The sequence below is a fragment of the Hylobates moloch genome, unplaced genomic scaffold (assembly GCF_009828535.3).
Source record: "Hylobates moloch isolate HMO894 unplaced genomic scaffold, HMol_V3 SCAFFOLD_9, whole genome shotgun sequence".
Classification (NCBI taxonomy): Eukaryota; Metazoa; Chordata; class Mammalia; order Primates; family Hylobatidae; genus Hylobates; species Hylobates moloch.
In genome coordinates, this window is record NW_026652284.1 from 25,180,376 (window position 1) to 25,200,345 (window position 19,970).

The window sequence follows — 19,970 nt, forward strand, 5'->3', positions numbered from 1 at the left end:
CTCTGAGTGGCCACACCTGAGCCAGCTCAGGTGACTGCCTGATTACACAAACATTTTCCTTCATGGAAGACAGCAATTTGTCCTCCTTCGATGGATCCTTGTTGTCGAGCTGGACTTGCATTTCCATCTTCCCTCTGCACCTCCAATCAGGGTCTCACTGAAGGCCACCGGTTGGGTGTCCTACAGAGCATTGCCTCCTGCCGAGAAGCTCATGCTTCTGTGAAGGCTGCAGAGGTGTGAAACAGTGGGCCGGGCCAGGCACAGTGGCTCACGCCTGTAATCCTAGCACTTTGGGAGGCTGAGGCAGGTGGATCACCTGAGGTCCGAAGTTCAAGACCAGCCTGGCCAACATGGTGAAACCCCATCTCTACTAAAAATATAAAAATTAGCTGGGCATGGTGGCAGGTGCCTGTAGTCCCAGCTACTCAGGAGGCTGAGGCAGGAGAATCACTTGAACCTGGGAGGTGGAGGCTGGAGTGAGCCGAGATCAAGCCACTGCACTCCAGCCTGGGCAACAGAGTGAGACTCTGTCTTAAAAACAAACAAACAAAAAAAAACAAAAAAACCAACAACAACAACAAAAAAACAGTGGGCCGGTCCCTGTGGGGCTCATTGGACTTTCCTTATACCCATGACCCTGGGTTAGGTGGTCTCTGCATGGTGAACTGCCCTGGCAGCCAAGTCACACCACCTTGGAAGCCTGCAGATCTGCAGGAGGGGGCATATGTTCTGTGCCAGTAACAACATGTGATGCGGCCGGGTGTGGTGACTCCGCGACTGAAATCCCAGCACTTTGCGAGGCCAAGGCGGGAGGATTGCTTGAGCACAGGAGTTTAAGACCAGCCTGGGCAATGTAGTGAGACCCCGTCTTTAAAAAAAAAAAAAAATTAGCCAGGTATAGTGGCACACACCTGTAGTCTCAGGTACTTGGGCAGCTGAGGTGGGTGGATCACCCTAGCCTCTAAGTTCGAGGCTGCAGTTAGCTGTGATCACACCACTGCACTCCAACCTGGGCGACAGAGCAAGACTTTGTCTCACAAAAACACATGATGCTATTTCTCCTGGAGTCAACGTCCATGGGTCTGGGAGCCAGCGCAGGGAGTGGCACATTCTTGGTCCTCAGGGGAGGACTGGGTCCATCAGGAGGTTAAAAAATGATTCCTCTGAAGTGGAAGCTGAGACTGTCACCGCCACTAAGAAAACAGATGATAAAATAAGAGTCATTATGGTGTTGACCCTGAGTCTCAAAGGGAAGTAGAACCTGCTGTTGAGCAGAGATAGGGAGGATCTGAAGAGCCCAGGGTGGGGTTGAATCATCTGAGATGCCTCCTGGTTCCCCCATGCCCAGTGGTGAAATCAATGGAGAAACCTCACCCTAGATGGGCAAACACACAAGGGTTCAGGTTCTTCCTGAATAACAGTTTGTGTCATGAATGAATCCTCTAGCTGTAGTGCCCGTGCTGGCTAAATGCAAAAGGAACTTAAAATAGGTAGAGCTGGAGAGTAATACTGCCCTCAGGACCAACAGGATGGGAAGCCCCTTCGTGGGGCCTGTGGAGGGACTTGGGGGCTGGCCTGGAGCAGTCAGAGGGAGGCTGGCCAGACTCGTCCAGCCCCTCCTGGAGTCACCCATGACTGCAAGTCCTTCCAGCCTTTCTTTCCTCCTTCTCCAGCCCCAGGGGCCTGGCTCTCTCTTTCTGTAGGAAAGGACAGGGCCACTGGCCCTAGAGAATAGTTTGGTGTGGTTCCGTCTTTCCAGAGAACCCTACTACCTTGAGGAGGAGGCCCCACTGCCCCTTTCAGAAGTGGCACCGAGTGGTGTCAGAGCCTGGGTCTGTAGCCTACTGCCTGGATTCCTGTTCCAGCTTCCAGCACAATCACTTACTAGGATTGTGTGTGTGCACATGGCTGTGTATGTGTGTGCCCAAGTGCAAGTTACTTAGCCTTTCTATGGCCTTAGTTTCCTCCCCTATAAAGAAAGAAAAACACCATCTAATTATTATTATTATTATTATTACTATTTGAGTCAGAGTCTCGCTCTGTGACCCAGGCTGTGCAGTGGCGTGATCTCGACTCACTGCAACCTCTGCCTCCCAGTTCAGGTGATTCTCCTGCCTTAGCATCCGAGTAGCTGGGATTACAGGCATGTGCCACCATGCCCAGCTAATTTTTATATTTTTAGTAGAGATGGGGTTTCACCATGTTGGCCAGGCTGGTCTTGAACTCCTGACCTCAGGTGGTCCGCCCACCTTGGCCTCCCAAAGTGCTGGGATTACAGGCGTGAGCCACTGCACCCTGCCAAATTCTTGAGTTGTTGTCAAAATTAAATGTAGAACTAAAACCATACAGGTTCTAGAAGAAAACGGGAGAAAATCTTAGCAACCTGGGGGTAGGCAACATTTTCTTTCTTTTGTTCTTTTTTTTTTTTTTTTTTTTTTGAGATGGAGTCTTGCTCTGTTGCCCAGGCTGGAGAACGATAGCGGGATCTCAGCTCACTGCAACCTCCACCTCCTGGGTTCAAGCTATTCTCCTGCCTCAGCCTCCCGAGTAGCTGAGATTACAGGCGCCTGCCACCACACCCAGCTAATTTTTGTATTTTAGAAGAGACAGGGTTTCACCATGTTGGCCAGGCTGGTCTTGAACTCCCGATCTCAGGTGATCTGCCCACCTCAGCCTCCCAAAATGCTGGGATTACAGGCATGAGCCACCGAGCTTGGCCAGCAACTGTTTCTTAGACTGGACACAGAAAGCAATAACCATTAAAAAATGATTAATTTGACTTCATCATAATTTCAAACTTCTATCATCAAAAGTCATCATTAGGCCAGCCACGGTGGCTCACGCCTGTAATCCCAGCACGTTGGGAGGCCGAGGCAGGTGGATCACTTGAGGTCAGAATTTTGAGACCACCCTGGCCAACATGGTGAAACCCTGTCTCTACTAAAAATACAAAAATTAGCTGGGCGTGGTGGCTCACACCTTGTAATCCCAGCTATTTGGGAGGCTGAGGCAGGGGAATTGCTTGAACCCAGGAGGCGGAGGTTGCAGTGAGCTGAGATCATGTCACTGCACTCTATCCGGGGTGACAGAGTGAGACTCTGGCTCAAAAAAAAAAAAAAAAAAAAAAGTCATCATTGAGAAAATGAATAGACAAGCCACTTTGGAAGAAAATATTCACACAGCATGTATCGTGACAAATGATTTGTCTCCAGAATATAAACAACTTTTTTTTTGTTTTGACAATCTTACTCTGTCACCCAGGCTGGAGTGCAGTGGCATGATCTCAGCTCACAGCAGCCTCTGTCTCCCGGGTTTAAGTGATTCTCATGGCTCAGCCTCCTAATTAGCTGGGATTACAGGTGTGGTCCGCAATGCCTGGCTAATATTTGTATTTTTATTAGGTTGGTGCAGAAGTAATTGTGGTTTTTGTCATTTGTAAGTAACGTAATAGTAGGGACAAGGTTTTGCCATGTTGGCCAGGCTGGTCTCGAACTCCTGGCCTCAAGTAATCTGCCCACCTCGGCCTCCCAAAGTGCTGGCATTACAGGCATGAGCCACTGCGACTGGCCAGAATATAAATAATTTCTAAAACTCAATAATAAAAAGCCAAACACCCAATTTTAAAATGGGTGAAAGATTTGAACAAACACTTGACAAAGAAAGATATGTGCATAACCAATAAATATAAGACAAAATGTTCAATATCATTAGCCATCAAGGAAACACAAATTAAAACCCCAATGAGATGCAATGGAATAAAATGACCCATCAGAATGGCTAAAAATGAAGACTGTCAACACCAAGTGTGTCCAAGACAAGGATCAACTGAAACTCATATATTGTTGACAAGAGGAAAAGTTTTCCTTCCTTCTTTCCTTCCTCCCTCCTTTCCTTTTTTTCCCTCCTCTTTTCTCCCCTCCCTTCCCATTCCCTTCTTCCCCTTCCTTCTTTCTTTCTTTCTCTTTTAGAAATGGGGTCTTGCTATGTTGCTAAGGCTGTACTTAATACTTCTGAGCTCAAGTGATTCTCCTGCCTCAGCCTCCCAATGGCAGTTTCTTATAAAACTAAATATTCGTGTACCCCATGACCAGTAATTCCACTTGCAGGTATTTACCTGCAATGAAATGAAATGAAAATATATATCCACAAAAAAATTCGTACAAGGTTCATAACTGCTTTGTTACAGTCCAAAATTGGAAACAGCCCAAATGTTCATCAAAATAATAATTTGTTGTACTCAAACAATAGAATACCACTCATCAACAAAACAGAAGGGACTGCTATACAGACAGCAGTGTGGATGAGTCTCAAAAACATTGGGCTGAGTGAAAGAAGGCAGGGCCAGGCACTGTGGATCACGCCTGTAGTCCCAGCTACTTGGGAGGCTGAGGCAGGGAGAATCGCTTGAACCTGGGAGGCGGAGGTTGTAGTGAGCCAAGATTATGCCACTACACTCCAGCCTGGGTGACAGAGCAAGACTCCGTCTCAAAAAAAAAAAAAAAACAAAAAACCAACAACAACAAAAAAAGGCAGACACGAAAGAGCACTTACTGCATGAAGTTCTAGAAGGGGCAAAACCTATCTCTGGAAAATAATTTAAAAAAATGTGTTGATGAATCAATAGAGGGATAGCTCTATGACAAAGCAAATAGAGCAAAATATTAGCAACTATAGAATCTAGGTGGTGAGTATATGTGCATTTACTGTACAGTTATCTCCATTTTTCTTTATGTTTGAAAATTTTAATAATAAAATGTTGGAAAGATTAGGTATAGAACATAGTAGGAGTGTAAATTAGTACAACATTCCTGGAAAAGAAATCAGCAGCATTTGTCAAGAGCTTTGCCTCATTAATTTCCCCGTTCTAAGGGAATAATTGGAAATGAGGACAAAGATTTATGTAAGATCAGAATTGTTACTTTAGCACTTGGCAGAACTGAGCAGGCATGGGTGGAGTTTTCTTTACGGGAAGATATTTGACTACTGATTCAATTCCTTTATTCACAAGGTGGGCAGACTCCATGACCCCCAGTGATCGCTGCCTCTTGTTATCAACCCTTTGTATAATCCCCTGCCCTTGAGTGTGGGTGGGATGAGTGGTTTGTTTCTCTTTTCTTTTCTTTTCTTTTCTTTTCTTTTCTTTTCTTTTTTTGAGACAGTTTCCCTCTTATTGCCCAGGCTGGAGTGCAGTGGCTTGATCTCAGCTCACTGCAACCTCTGCCTCCTGGGTTCAAGCGATTCTCTTGCCTCAGCCTCCCAAGTAGCTGGGATTACAGGCGCCCACCACCACGCACGGCTAATTTTTTGTATTTTTAGTGGAGACAGGGTTTCGCCATGTTGGGCAGGCTGGTCTCAAACTCCTGACCTCACGTGATCTGCCCGCCTCAGCCTCCCAAAGTGCTGGGATTACAGGCATGAGCCACCTCGCCCAGCGGGATAACCAATAGAATATGGCAAAGGTAATGTAATGTCACTTCCATGATTAGATTACATAAGATGGTAACTTTTGTCTTGCTAGCAGCCTCTCCCTATTGCCTTTTTTTTTTTTTTTTTGTCAGCGCCTCTGTTGTTCAGGCTGGAGTGGAGTGGGACTACAGGCACAAGCCACCATGCCCAGCTAATTAAAAAAAAAATGTTGTGGCCGGGTGCAGCAGCTCACGCCTGTAATCCCAGCACTTTGGGAGGCCAAGACGGGCGGATCATGAGGTCAGGAGATCGAGACCATCCTGGCTAACACAGTGAAACCCCGTCTCTACTAAAAATACAAAAAAATTAGCTGGGCGTGGTGGCGGGTGCCTGTAGTCCCAGCTACTCAGGAGGCTGAGACAGGAGAATGGCGGGAACCCAGGAGGCGGAGCTTGCAGTGAGCCAAGATCACGCCACTGCACTCCAGCCTGGGCGACAGAGCGAGGCTCTGTCTCAAAAAAAAAAAAAAAAAAAAATGTTGTAGAAACGGGGTCCCACTATGTTGCCCAGGCTTCTATTGCCTCTCTGATTGCACACTTTGATGAAGCAAGTGGCTGTATTGGAGAGGTCCATCCAGCAAGAAACAGAGGGTGTCCTCTGGCCAATAGCCAGCTAGGAACTGAGGCCCATGGTGCAACAACCCTTTAATAACTGGATGCTGCCAACAACTGTGTGAACTTGGACATGCGTCTTTCCCCAGTTGAGTCTGCAGATGACACCTCAGCCCTGGCCAACAACTGCAACCCTGTGAGAGACTTTGACACAGAGCACCCAGCTAAGCCATGCCAGGACTCCTAACCCACAGAAACCATCAGGTAGTAAATGTGTAAATGTGTGCCTTTTTTTTGTTTTTGTTTTTTTGAGATGGAGTCTCACTCTGTCACCCAGACTGGAGTATAGTGGTGTGATCTTGGCTCACTGCAACCTCCTCCTCCTAGATTCAAGCGATTCTCCTGCCTCAGCCTCCCAAGTAGCTGGGACTACAGGCGCCCGCCACCATGCCTGGCTAATTTTTTGTATTTTTAGTAGAGATGGGGTTTCACTGTGTTAGCCAGGATGGTCTCGATCTCCTGACCTCGTGATCTGCCCACCTTGGCCTCCTAAAGTGCTGGGATTACAGGCGTGAGCCGCTGTGCCTGGCTGCAAATGTGTGTTTTTAAGCAGCTGAGTTTGTGGTAATTTGTTACACAGCAATAGCTAACTAGTGCAACTAGTAATAGAACTATTCAGGTATTTTATTTCTGTTTGATTCAGTTTTGGAGAGTAATAGTTTTCTAGAAATTTGTTCATTTTGCCTATTTATTTATTTATTTATTTTTGAGATAGAGTTTTGCTCTGTTGCCCAGGCTGGAGTGCAGTGGTGCAATCTCGGCTCGCTGCAACCTCCACTTCCCTGGTTCAAGTGATTCTCCTGCCTCAGCCTCCCCAGTAGGTGGGATTACAGGTGTCCACCACCATGCCTGGCTAATTTTTGTATTTTTAGTAGAGACAGGGTTTCACCATGTTGGCCAGGCTGGTCTCAATCTCCTGACCTCAAGTGATCCACCCGCCTCAGCCTCCCAAAGTGTTGAGATGACAGGCGTGAGCCACTGCATCTGGCCCATTTTGCCTGAATCTTTAAATATATTAGCCTAAAGCTATTCATAATAACTTCTTTCTGTTTAAAAGCTTAACTATAAAATATAGCTCACAAACAGAAAGGTACATAAATTAGAATTGCATAATATAATGTGTAATTATAAAATAAACATCTGTGTATTCACCACCCGACTCAAGAAATAGAAACAATTCCAGCACCACAGGAATCCCCACGTGCCCCTTTTCAATCACATCCCTCCTTTCCTCTTAAGGGTAATCATCCTTGTATTTTTATGATAATCTCTGTCTGCCAGTATAGTTTTATGGTTCTTTATAGTTTATCCATCCCTATACAATATAATTTAGATTTTTCTGTTCTTGAACTTTATGTAAATGGAATCATTCCCTGTAGATCTCTTGTGTTTTGCTTCTTTTGCTCACTATTGGATTCACAACATCAATATATGTTATTGTGAAGTTCTAGTTTGTTTGTTTTCATTGCTGTTTAATATTCCATAGTATGATTGTAAAAATTATCCACTTTACTGTATATATATATATATATATGTATGTATTTTTTTTCTTTTTCTTTCTTTTTTTTTTGTGGAGACAGTCTTACTCTGTTGCCTAGGCTGGATGTGATCTTGGCTCATTGCAGCCTCAGCCTCCAGGGCTCAAGTGATCCTCTCAACTTAGCCTTCCGAGTAGCCAGGACTACAGGCATGTGCCACTATGCCTGGCTAATTTTTGTATTTTTTGTAGAAACGGGGGTCTTGCCATATTGCCTAGGCTGGTCTCGAACTCCTAGGCTCAAGTGATCTGCTCACCTTGGCCTCCCAAAGTGCTGAGACCACTTTACTATTGACAGGCATTTGAATTATTTCACTTTGAGTGTACACGAACAATTTTACTCTGAACATTTGTGGACATGTTTTCTGGTACATAGTGCATACACTTCTTAGGGGATTTTTCTTGTCCTGTTTCTGAGTCTTAGGGCATGAGTATTTATACCACTTTACTGGAAAATGCCAAACTCTCCTGGGCGGTCGTTATGCTGATACACGCTAGCAGCATATGAGAGGCTATGCTGCACCACGTCCTTGCCACTATTTGACATTGCCAGGCTTTTGAATTTTCCTAACTGGCACATGTATCATGGTATTTCGTTACAGTTTTTGCATTTCCCTGATTATTTATGGAGTGAAGCACTTTTCCATATATTTATTAGCCATTTGAGTTTTCTTTTTCTGTCATATGTCTATTATATGTATTTATTTTTCTTTTCTTTTTTTAAATTGAAACAGAATCTTGCTCTGTCGCCCAGGTTGGAGTGCAGTGGCGTGATCTCGGCTCACTGCAGCCTTGACCTCCCAGACTCAAGCCATCCTCCCACCTCAGCCTCCTGAGTAGCTGGAACTATGGGCTCATGCCATCACACCTGGCTAATCTTTGTATATTTTGTAGAGATGGGGTCTCACCATTTTGCCTAGGGTGGTCTCGAACTCCCGGGTTCAAGTGATCTGTAGGCCTCAGCCTCCCAAACTGCTGGGAATTACAGGTGTGCCAGTTTATCTATTTTTCTATTCATGGATTTGTCTTTTTCTCTTTTTTATTGAGATGGAGTCTTGCTCTGTCGCCAGGCTGGAGTTCAGTGGTGCGATCTCAGCTCACTGCACCCTCTGACTCCCTGGTTCAAGTGATTCTCCTGCCTCAGCCTCCTGAGTAGCTGGGATTACAGGCTATGCACCACCACGCCCAGCTAGTTTTTATATTTTTAGTAGAGATGAAGTTTCACCATGTTGGCCAGACTAGTCTCGATCTCCTGACCTCATGATTTGCCTGCCTCAGCCTCCCAAAGTGCTGGGATTTATAGGCCGGAGCCACCACGCCCAGTTGGATTTGTCTTTTTCTTATTGATTTGTAGGAGTACTTCATATATTCTGGATAGAACTCCTTTATTAGTTTTATGAGTTCAAGTATTATTCTATGTTATGCCTCATTTTTTCATTCTCTTTATGGGGTCTCTGAATTTTAACATACTTAAAAGTATCTGCCTTTTATGGTCTCTCATAGTACCTTATTCCCTTGTTTGCATGGTTAACAGTTCACTTTTCTTTTTTTTTGAGATGGAGTCTTGCTCTGTCCCCCAGGCTGGAGTGCAGTGGCTCGATCCTGGCTCACTGCAACCTCTGCCCCCCAGGTTCAAGCGATTCTCCTGCCTCAGCTTCCCGAGTAGCTGGGACTCCAGGCGCCTGCCACCACGCCCGGCTAGTTTTTGTATTTTTAGTAGAGACAGGGTTTCACTATCTTGGCCAGGCTGCTCTTGAACTCCTGACTCTGTGATCCACTCGCCTCGGCCTCCCAGAGTGCTAGGATTACAGGCGTGAGCCACTGTGCCCAGCTGACCCTATCTCTTTTTTTTTTCTTTTTTGAGACGGAGTTTCGCTTTTTTTTTTTTTTTTAGATGGAGTCTCACTCTGTTGCCCAGGCTGGAGTGCAGTGGCGCAATCTTGGCTCACTGCAAGCTCCGCCTCCCGGGTTCCCGCCATTCTCCTGCCTCAGCCTCTCCAAGTAGCTGGGACTACAGGCGCCCGCCACCACGCCCAGCTAATTTTTTGTATTTTTAGTAGAGACGGGGTTTCACCGTGGTCTCGATCTCCTGACCTCGTGATCCGCCCGAGTTTCGCTCTTTTTGCCCAGGCTGGAGTGCAGTGGCGCGACCTTGGCTCACCGCAACCTCCGCCTCCCAGGTTCAAGCAATTCTCCTGCCCTCGGCCTCCCAAGTAGCTGGGATTACAGGCATGCGCCATCATGCCTGGCTAATTTTGTATTTTTAGTAGAGACGGGGTTTCTCCATGTTGGTCAGGCTGGTCTTGAACTCCTGACTTCAGGTGATCCACCAGCCTCGGCCTCCCAAAGTGCTTGGATTACAGGCGTGAGCCACCACGCCCAGCCCCCCCTGTCTCTTAAAAGCCCAGTTCGCATTTTTAAAAAACATAATTTATTGAAATCTTGAGGCTGAGGATGATGGTGCATTCCTTCAGAGAGCAGTTGCATTTGCTTCTATCAGGTGCTAGGGGCATTACAAGCCCAGGGTCATTTTAAACTGAATTCACAGTTTGAAGATGTGTAGAGCATGGGAGGTGATGTGAGTTTCATGTGTGATTCTGCATAACGGATAGTGTCAGGATGCAACTTCTCAGATATCTGATTGTCTTCTTCCTGCTCTTTGTGGCACCAGGGCATATTTCCTTGCAGTCCCCTGGCGGGGGGGATTGGTTTATTCAGGCTCACCCTTACCCTGAGAGTATGACACTTTGGGGTCTCATATCAGATTCTCCTTCTTGGTTAAGTTCTGGGCTTTGTGAGACCACCCAACCTGAAGCCCCTGTATACCTGGCTAGCAAATGATCTCAGGAAAAACAGGCTTAACTCTCATTTCACTTAGATTTGTCTGGTGATTTCATTATTAGCTGGTCATTGCTTTTCAGGAAGATGTTTACCAGAAACTGTACTCTCTAAAGCTTATGTACTGAGATGTCAATCGGCAAACTAGTTATAATAGGTAAAATGTTATAATAGGCAAATGTGTTCAAAACAGGGGAATTATTAAATAAATTTACGAGATAACATATTACAATTATCATGCTCATTTGCTAAAATACCCTTTATGGCAAAGACTGCTGGGTGTCCACCAAAATCTATTCTCTCTTTCTTTTGTATAAACAGTAGAGTTACTTAGCTGCCCACCTAGAGACTACAGTTCCCAGCCTCTCTGCAGCTGGGTGGGGCTTACTTGATAAGTTATTGGCAATGGATGTGAGCAGAATTGATGTGTGTCACCTCCAAGTACAGGCTTTAGAATTTAGGTGCCTTCTCCTTCATGCTCATTTCCTTCCCGTGGGTTAAACATGGACCATGGTTTGACCATGAAAATTAGGAGGACACCTTAGGGGATGTCAGAGGAGCAATGAGATGGAAGGAACCTGGCATTGAATGACTGCAGGGCACACAGTGGCCCCAACAACCTGGACCACTTATCTCAGGACCGTTACATGAGAAAAAACCTAACTTATGCGAAGCTGCTGTATTTGGGGACATCTTTGTGACAGCACCTTAGCCTCATCCCCAACTAACAGAGATCCATTTAATAATGCTCCCGTCCAGGCATATGTCCAGTACATTAATCCTAGTTCTCAGCTTCCTCCAGTCTTAACCTCTCTTTGTGTCTCTTCTAGGGTCTATGGTTTGTCATTATCACCATCTCTTTGCAAATACCTGGAACTCCGTAACCCCTCTTTGACTTCATCTTATTTGCCCGGCAAAACCCATCTGTCTTGGTGCCTGCACTCAAGTATCTGAAGATCACTGACACATTCGTACAGCTGAGCTGAGCAGTGCCACTATTCTCAAACATCGAAGGGCCTCGACACGGAAAACTCTACTGTTTTTCTAATACGAACAGTTTCTTCTCCACTTTCTCAAGGTAAGTATTTCACTTCTTTTCCTCTTTCTTCAAATTTCCTATTTCCCTTTCTAGATTCATTCTCATTTGATTTGGTAACCTTGCCTCATTATTTATTGAGAGAATTAATGCCTTCAATCACACAGACACCTTTTCATCTTTCCTCCACAAAATCTGCAATCCCACCTGCTTCTTCCTACCTTGGAGATGTTGTCCCTACTTTTCTCGAGGGTGTCTTTTTTTTTTTTTCCTCTTCTTTCTTTTCTTCTTCTTCTCCTCCTCCTTCTTCCCCTCCTTCTTTCTTCTCCTTCTTTTTGTGACAGGATCTCGCTCTGTCACCAAGACTGGAGTGCAGTGGTGCAATCATGCCTCAATCTCCTGGGCCAAGCGATCCACCCACCTCAGCCTCCTGAGTAGCTGGGGCCACAGGCATGGGCCACCACCCACGCCTGGCTATGTTTTTTTGTCTTTTGTTTTTTGTAGAGACACAGTCTCTCTGTGTTGCCCAGGCTTGTCTTGAACTCCTGGGTTCAAGAGCTCCTCCTGCCTCAGCCTCCCAAAGTGCTGGGATTACAGATGTGAGCCACTGTCCCTGGCCTCAAGAATGTCTTGATTCTGAATCCCTACCTCTTTTACTTTATCAAAGTGTTTCTTTCTCTACTGGGTCATTTCCCACCACTTTAAAAACATTTCTAATATCCACTCTCCACCCCCAACACACACACAAACAAAACAAAAGTAAACTAATGGCTGTATTAGTTTTCTATTGCTGTGTAATACATTACCACCAACTTAGTGGCTTAAAAGAACACACATTTGCCAGGCGTGGTGGCTCATGCCTATAATCTCAGCACTTTGGGAGGATGAGGTGGGTGGATCACCTGAGGTCAGGAGTTCGAGACCACCCTGGTCAACATGGCGAAACCCTGTCTCTACTAAAAATACAAAAATTAGCCAGGTGTGGTGGCGCGTGCCTGTAATCCCAGCTACTGGGGAGGCTGAGGCAGGAGAATCTCTTGAACCCAGGAGGTGGAAGTTGCAGTGAGCCGAGATTGTGCCATTGCACTCCAGCCTGGGTGACAGAGCGAGACTCTGTCAAAACAAACAAAAAACACATTTATTGTGTCAGTTTCTGTAGGTCAGAAGCCCAGCATGTTTTGAGTCCTCTGCTTAGCATCTCACCAGGCTGAAATCAAGGAACTGGCCCAGACTGTGACCCCAGCTGGGGCTCAGGGTCATCTTCCAAGCTTATTGGTTGTTGCAGAATTCAGTTTCCTGCAATTGGAGGACTGAGGTTTCCACTTTCTTGCTGGCTGCCAACAGGGGGCCACTCGTAGCTCCTAGAGGCCACCAGTTGCTCCCTGACGTGTGACCCCCTTCACAAGAGGACAGTTTGCTCCTTCAAGGCCAGCAGTAAAGTGCTCTGTAAAGGGCTCACCTGATTAGATCAGGCCCACCAAGATGAGTTTCTTCTGATTAATTCAAAGTCAACTGATTAGGGGCCTTAATTATATTTGCAATATTCACCTTTGCTATATAATGTAACTAAATCACAGCAATATCCCACCATACAGCTTCTGCCTGTATACCCTCAAGGGGAGGGGATTATACGTCTTGTACAATAAGAGGCAGGAATCTTGGAGGCCATCTTAGAATTCTGCCAACCACAACACACACCATACACCTCACACACCTCACACATGCCACACCACACACACCTGCCACACCACACACATCACACACACACCCCACATGACACACACACTACACACCACACACACCACACAACCCACACACCACACCACCACACACACCCCAGACACCACACAAACCACACCCACACCGCACACCCCACATACCACACCACACACACACCACACATACCATACACACCAGACACCATACACACACACCACACCAACCCCGCACCCCAGAAACCATACACACCACACACACCACACACCCTACACACACAACACGCACACCATACACACCACACATATCACACACCCCCACGCACACCACACAGCACACACACACACCACACGCCCCACATGCCACACCACATACACATCATACACACCAAACACCACACATGCAGCACACACCACACACCACACAGCTCATACCACACACAACACACACACACCATATACACGAAACGCCACACACGCAACACACACTATATACACCAACACCATGCACACATCACACACCACATACCACATACATCTCACACACCACCCCCACACACCACACACAAAGATGACACACACCACACACACACCACATACCCCACACACCACACACACGAGACATACTACATACCCCACATACCACAAACACCATACAGGCAACACAGAAACCATACACACCACACACACCATATACACGAAACGCCACACACGCAACACACACTATATACACCCACAGAGACACCGATATCCCACACACACCACACACATGCACTGCACCCACACCACACACCCACATAATACCAGACCACGCACACCACTTACCACACAGACACCACATCCATACACCACACCACACACCCCATACACACCCTGCACACCACACACATCACACACCACACACATGCACTGCACCCACACCACACACCCACATAATACCAGACCACACACACACCACATCCACACGCACACCATACACAACACCCATAGACAACACACACCATACACAACACACACCAAACACTACACACATAACCACACACCACACAACACATGCATACCTCACACCACACACTCACACCACCCCCTGCCACACAACACACACACACACACACACAGCAGGTGCTCTGGACCTATCTGTCAAATTGCATGGGGCAGCTGAGCCTCAGTTTTCTTTGAGACAGAGTCTCACTCGTCACCCAGACTGGAGTGCAGTGGCACGACGTTGGCTCACCGCAACCTCCACCTCCTGGGTTCAAGCAGTTCTCTTGCCTCAGCCTCTTGAGTAGCTGGGATTACAGGCATGCGCCCAGCTAATTTTTGTATTTTTAGTAAAGACAGGTTTCACCATGTTGGCCAAGCTGGTCTTGAACTCCTGACCTCAAGTGATCTGCCTGCTTCGGCCTCCCAAAGTGCTGGGATTGCAGGCGAGAGTCACTGCACCTGGCCCAGTCTTCTTATCTGTAAAATGGGTGTCGGGTCATATGTTCCTCCTGCCAGTCCAGGTGCCCTCTTCACCTTTCTCCATTCTGTGCTGGGCCTAGAGGCTGACCTGTCCCCAGGCTCCAGCTCTCACCAGATTCCAGGACCTTCCCTGCTCTCCGGCTGGTAAGAGCTTCCTGCTGCTGCAGACCCTGCAGGCTTCACCAGCCTTTCTTGGTTCCTTTAACTCTGCCCAGCACTTTGTAAGAGTCCCTTCATCAAACCCACAATACCCCTTTGAATGTGCCATCTGTTTCCACCCAGGGCCCTGATTGCTGCAATAATTGGTACCAGAATAGCTCTGGGAGACAGATCCTTGGAAGGGATGCTGGGGTTGGGTTGCTCACGCTTCTTGATTAGTGCGTGAATAACCTCCTCGACATGGGGTAATGGACAATGGTCATCTATGGCACGCAGTGCCATCACAGTTAGTTACTTTATGACCAGTGGGGGCTTGATGTTGGGAGATCAAGTGGCTATGGCATTTAGTCAATATGATGACAATAATGACTAACAAATAGTGACAAAGACTGTGGCATGGGCTTCTGACTGTACATTTGACTGCCCTAGAAACACACACAAAGGAACAGATTGAAAACCTTGAATTCCCGACTCAGTGCAAGGCTGGAGATTCCGAAAGGCCCCAGGGTGGCTCTGAAAGTATCTTTGATCTCTGCCAGCCACAGGGCAGATGTGGCTGAGAACCAAGCTCAGGCTCTGACTGTGAGGATCACAGAGTTGCAGAGCCAATTAAATGCACAACCTCGCTCAGTCTCTTCTGCTAAGGGAAGGGCACCGGTTAAGAAGGAACAGATCCCAAGATGGGGACATTTGGATAGAACTTTGAACACCAGCACCTCCTGAATCTTTCCTGTTGGTAAAGGCAGCACCCCTTGTCTTCAGTCTGAGGAAACTAGTCTTTCCCAGCACAGAACTCTTTCAGTGACTTCACTTGAGGCGGCTGCCTCACCAGGGAAGATGCACCCCAGGATACACTCCCATCACCTCTTGTTTCCTCCAGGCCTATAATGAGAATTATATCCCCACAGAGCCCAGCCAAGAAAAGGACAAGGTGTATCCCAGGAGGAGATAGTTTATACAGTAAAGGAGTTGCAGAACCTTGACAATTTGTATTGGCAGGCGTCTGGGTTGCATCCAAGGGTGGTAGATTAAGGAAGACAAAATATAAGATTAGGCCGGGCATGGTGGCTCATGCCTGTAATCCCAGCACTTTGGGAGGCCAAGGTGGGCAGATCACAAGGTCAGGAGATCAAGACCATCTTGGTTAACATGATGAAACCCCGTCTCTACTAAAAATACAAAAAATTAGCCGGGCATGGTGGCGGGTGCCTGTAGTCCCAGCTACTTGGGAGGCTGAGGCAGGAGAATGGCGTGAACCCGGGAGGTGGAGCTTGCAGTGAGCCAAGATAGTGCCACTGCACTCCAGCCTGGGCGACAGAGCGAGACTCTGTCTCAAAACAAAACAAAACAAAAAAACAGTTCCCGGCCAGGTGCAGTGGCTCACACCTGAAATCCCAGCACTTTGGGAAGTCGAGGTGGGTAGATCACCTGAGATCAGCAGTTGAAGACCAACCTGGCCAACATGGTGAAACCCCGTCTCTACTAAAAATACAAAAATTAGCTGGGCATGATGGTGGGTGCCTGTAGTCCCAGCTACTCGGGAGGTTGAGGCGGGAGAATCGCTTGAACCCAGGTGGCGGAGGTTGCAGTGAGCCAAGATCACGCCATTGCACTCCAGCCTGGGTGACAGAGTGAGACTCTGTCTCAAAAAAATAAACAGCTCCTGGTTCACAACTGGACACGGTGAAGGTGGAATGCCTGACTGTGGGACACCAAGTGACCCACACCACCAGAAGTAGATGTGATCTGATCCACCTGATTGTAAGATTGGACATGCATGGAAGTGTTCTATTTTCTTTCCTCCCCCTCTGTCAACCAGTTGCCAGCACTAGGAATGGCAATTCTGTTACTGAATAGTATATGTAAGATCGGGTCTGAGCAAGTCCAGAAGGCACAAAGAAATTGCATGAGCAGGTGGTTCAAATTCCCTGGGTACCTACCCTTATTGCTTCACTGTTTCTCTCTCTACCCACACCTGGTGAAGTTGCTATGACCAGTTAACACAGAGGAAAAAGCACAGACGTGATTTCTAAATGAGTCTGCATGGTACTCAGCACAACTACAAAGAGACAGCTACTGCATTATAGCCACACTCAGGGTGTCCCTGCAGGACAGCGATGACGGTTCTGTCCCAGCAGGCAGAACCTCTGACTGTGTGGATTATCCACTTGCACGGAAGGAAAGATGACCTGAGGGGCAGATCCACACTGACTCATGAGCAGTGGCTAACAAGTTAGGGGCTGGTTGGGGGCTTACAAATCACAAGACTGAGAGATTGGTGATGAGCAGGTGTAAGGGAGAGAACTATGGATGGGCTGCTTGAAATGGGCATACGTGGTGAAGCTAATTTTAACACACGCAAGTACCCTGAGAGGACATCTATTGTGGAGAAGCCCTCAGTAATCAGGTGGACAAGGTGACCCGTCCTGTAGATGGCAACTTCTATTCCCAGCTACCCTGGTTCTTGCTTAATGGGCCTATATAAATGCTGTGGTGGCAGGGATGGCTGGCTATGTGTGGTGTGGTAGGCAGAGTAACAGCACTCCAAAAATGTCCATGTTCTAATCCTCAGAACTAAACATGTTGCATGGTACATGGCAAAGGGTGATTTTTTATTCTGAGACAGTCTTGCTCTCTCACTCAGGCTGGAGTGCAGTGGTGCGATCTCAGCTCACTGCAATCTCAGCTCACTGCAACCTCTGCTTTCCGGGTTCAAGATTCTTCTGCCTCAGCCTCCCGAGTAGCTTGGTACTACAGATACCCACCATGCCCGATTAGTTTTTGTATTTTTAGTAGAGATGGGGTTTCCCCATGTTGGCCAGGCTGGTTTCGAACTCCTGACCTCAAGAGATCCACCCACCTCAGCCTCCCAAAGTGCTGGGATTACAGGCGTGAGCCACTGTGCCCAGCTGCAAAGGGTGAATTAAGGCAGAAGATGGAATAAGGTTGCTAATCAGCTGACCTTAAAAATAGGGCGATTACGCCTGGGTGCAGTGGCTCACATCTGTAGTCCCAGCACTTTGGGAGGCGGAGGCAGGAGGATCGCTTGAACTCAGGGGTCCGAGACCAGCCTGGACAACACAGGAAGATCTCATCTCTACTACTTAAAAAAAAAAAAAAAAAAATTAGCTGGGTGTGGTGGTGTGCACCTGTAGTCCCAGCTACTTGGGAGGCTGACCCAGGAGGATCGCTTGAGTCTGGGAGATGGAAGCTGCAGTGAGCTACGATTGTGCCACTGCACTCCAGCTCGGGCAACAGAGAGAGACCATCTTAAAAAAGGTGGGGGTGGAGGTTACCCTGAATTATCTGGGTTGGCCTAATGTAATCACAATGTGGAAGAAGTCTTTTTTTTTTTTTTTTTGAGACAGAGTTTTGCTCTTGTTGCCCAGGCTGGAGTGCAATGGCACGATCTCAGCTCACCACAACCTCTACCTCCCAGGCTCACGTGATTCTCCTGCCTCAGCCTCCTGAGTAGCTGAGATTACAGGCATGCACCATCACGCCCAGATAATTTTGTATTTTTAGTAGATACAGGGTTTCTCCATGTTGGTCAGGCTGGTCTCAAACTCCCAGCCTCAGGTGATCTGCCCTCCTCGGCCTCCCAAAGTGCTGGGATTACAAGCGTGAGCCACCGTACCTGGCCGGAAGAAGTCTTTTTAAATCCAGAAGAGTCGAGCAGAGTGATGTGGTGTGAGAAACACCCAACCAGATGTTGCCGGCTTTCAAGATGGTAGGGGGTGTCTAGAAACTGGCAAGGGCAAGACAAGATTCTCTTCAGAACCTCCAGAAAGGAGGGCAGACTTGCTGACACCTTGATTTCAGTCCAAGGAAATGCATTTCAGACTTCTTTTAGAGCTGTAAGAAAATAGTGTTTCAAGCTACTAAGCTTGTGATAATTTGTTACAGCAGCCACAGAAAACTAATACACAAAGACTCAACACAGTTCCCTCACCAAATCTGACACGGCAATGGCGGTGTTCAGTGCCAAGTTGTCCAACAGCAAAGAGCAAGCTGAGTTTCCTATATGGCACCATTCGCTGGGGGTCCTCAAGACCCTTGCAGGAATTCTGTGAGGTCAAATCTATTTTCATATGAATACTAAGACATTATTTGCCCTCTTCACTGTCATTGAGTCTAATAGAGTGGAATTTCCCATAGGCTACATGACAAGTACACAACAGATCAAATGCTGAAGATTTGAGAATGTTGCTATCTTCTATTAAGCCAGCTCTAGAGATCTGCCAAAATGTCAAATGCCACTCTAACAATTTTTGTTTTGAAAAAGTTATTTTTCATTAAAAATTTTATATTTATATTAACATGGAATGGGTTTATTAGTTTTTAATTAATAAAATTTTAATTTCTAATTCAGGAAAATTGATAGATATAACTCACATAAAAAAAAAAAACCCACTGGGATCCTCAAAGATTCCAAGTTTCTAAGACTGTAAAAGACTCCTGAGACCAAAAATGGTGAGACTCACTTTAGGGGGCAAGCTAGTCACCCACTGGTGGATTGACTACACCGACGCCCTGTCATGAAGAGAGCAGTCTTTCTTTATTCTTCTCTTTTTTCTTTCCTTTTTTTTTTTTTTTTTTTTTTTTTTTTTCAGAATCTCACTCTGTCGCCCAGGCTGGAGTGCAGTGGCGTGATCTCAGCTCACTGCCACCTCCTGCTCCCTGGTTCCAGCAATTCTCCTGCCTCAGCCTCCTGAGTAGCTGGGATTATAGGTGCCTGCCACCACGCTTGGCTAATTTTTGTATTTTTGTTAGAAACAGGGTTTCACCATGCTGGCTAGGCTGGTCTCGAACTCCTGACTTCAAGTGATCTGCCCACCTCGACCTCCTAAAGTGCTGGGATTACAGGCGTGAGACACTGCGCCCGGCTCAGAACACACTGGTCTTAAAACAGGCCCTGCAACCAGAAGAAGCTGACTGGGCAGAATAGAGTTACGGCGCCAGGTGAGAGACAACCCCCGCAGCTGAGCTGTTGATGGGTAGGAGGCAGCACACACTTGAAATCAGTGGCTAATATATGGTCCTACCTCTTTGACAGTGGAAATACACAGGCCCAGGGACCAAGGAACGGATATGGGAGTAGCCTTTCTCACCACTATTCCCAATTACCTACTGGAGGAGTTTGG

At 46.9% G+C, this 19,970-nt stretch overlaps 1 protein-coding gene across 2 annotated transcripts in view; it reads right to left on the reverse strand.

Moving 5' to 3' along the window:
* Positions 1 to 360: 360 nt before the first annotated feature.
* Positions 361 to 19,970, reverse strand: part of SLC9A1 (solute carrier family 9 member A1) — an 84,190-nt gene continuing 64,580 nt past the window's right edge. Inside the window, exons 14-15 of one of the 2 annotated variants that reach the window (XM_058444009.1) lie at positions 18,464 to 18,681; positions 361 to 1,193 (exon numbers count right to left, since the gene is read on the reverse strand). The gene's annotated coding sequence lies outside the window, so the exon portion shown is untranslated. Of the gene's footprint in view, positions 1,194 to 17,986; positions 18,682 to 19,970 lie in introns of those variants that run through there. The other variant, XM_058444008.1, reaches the window with a different exon arrangement.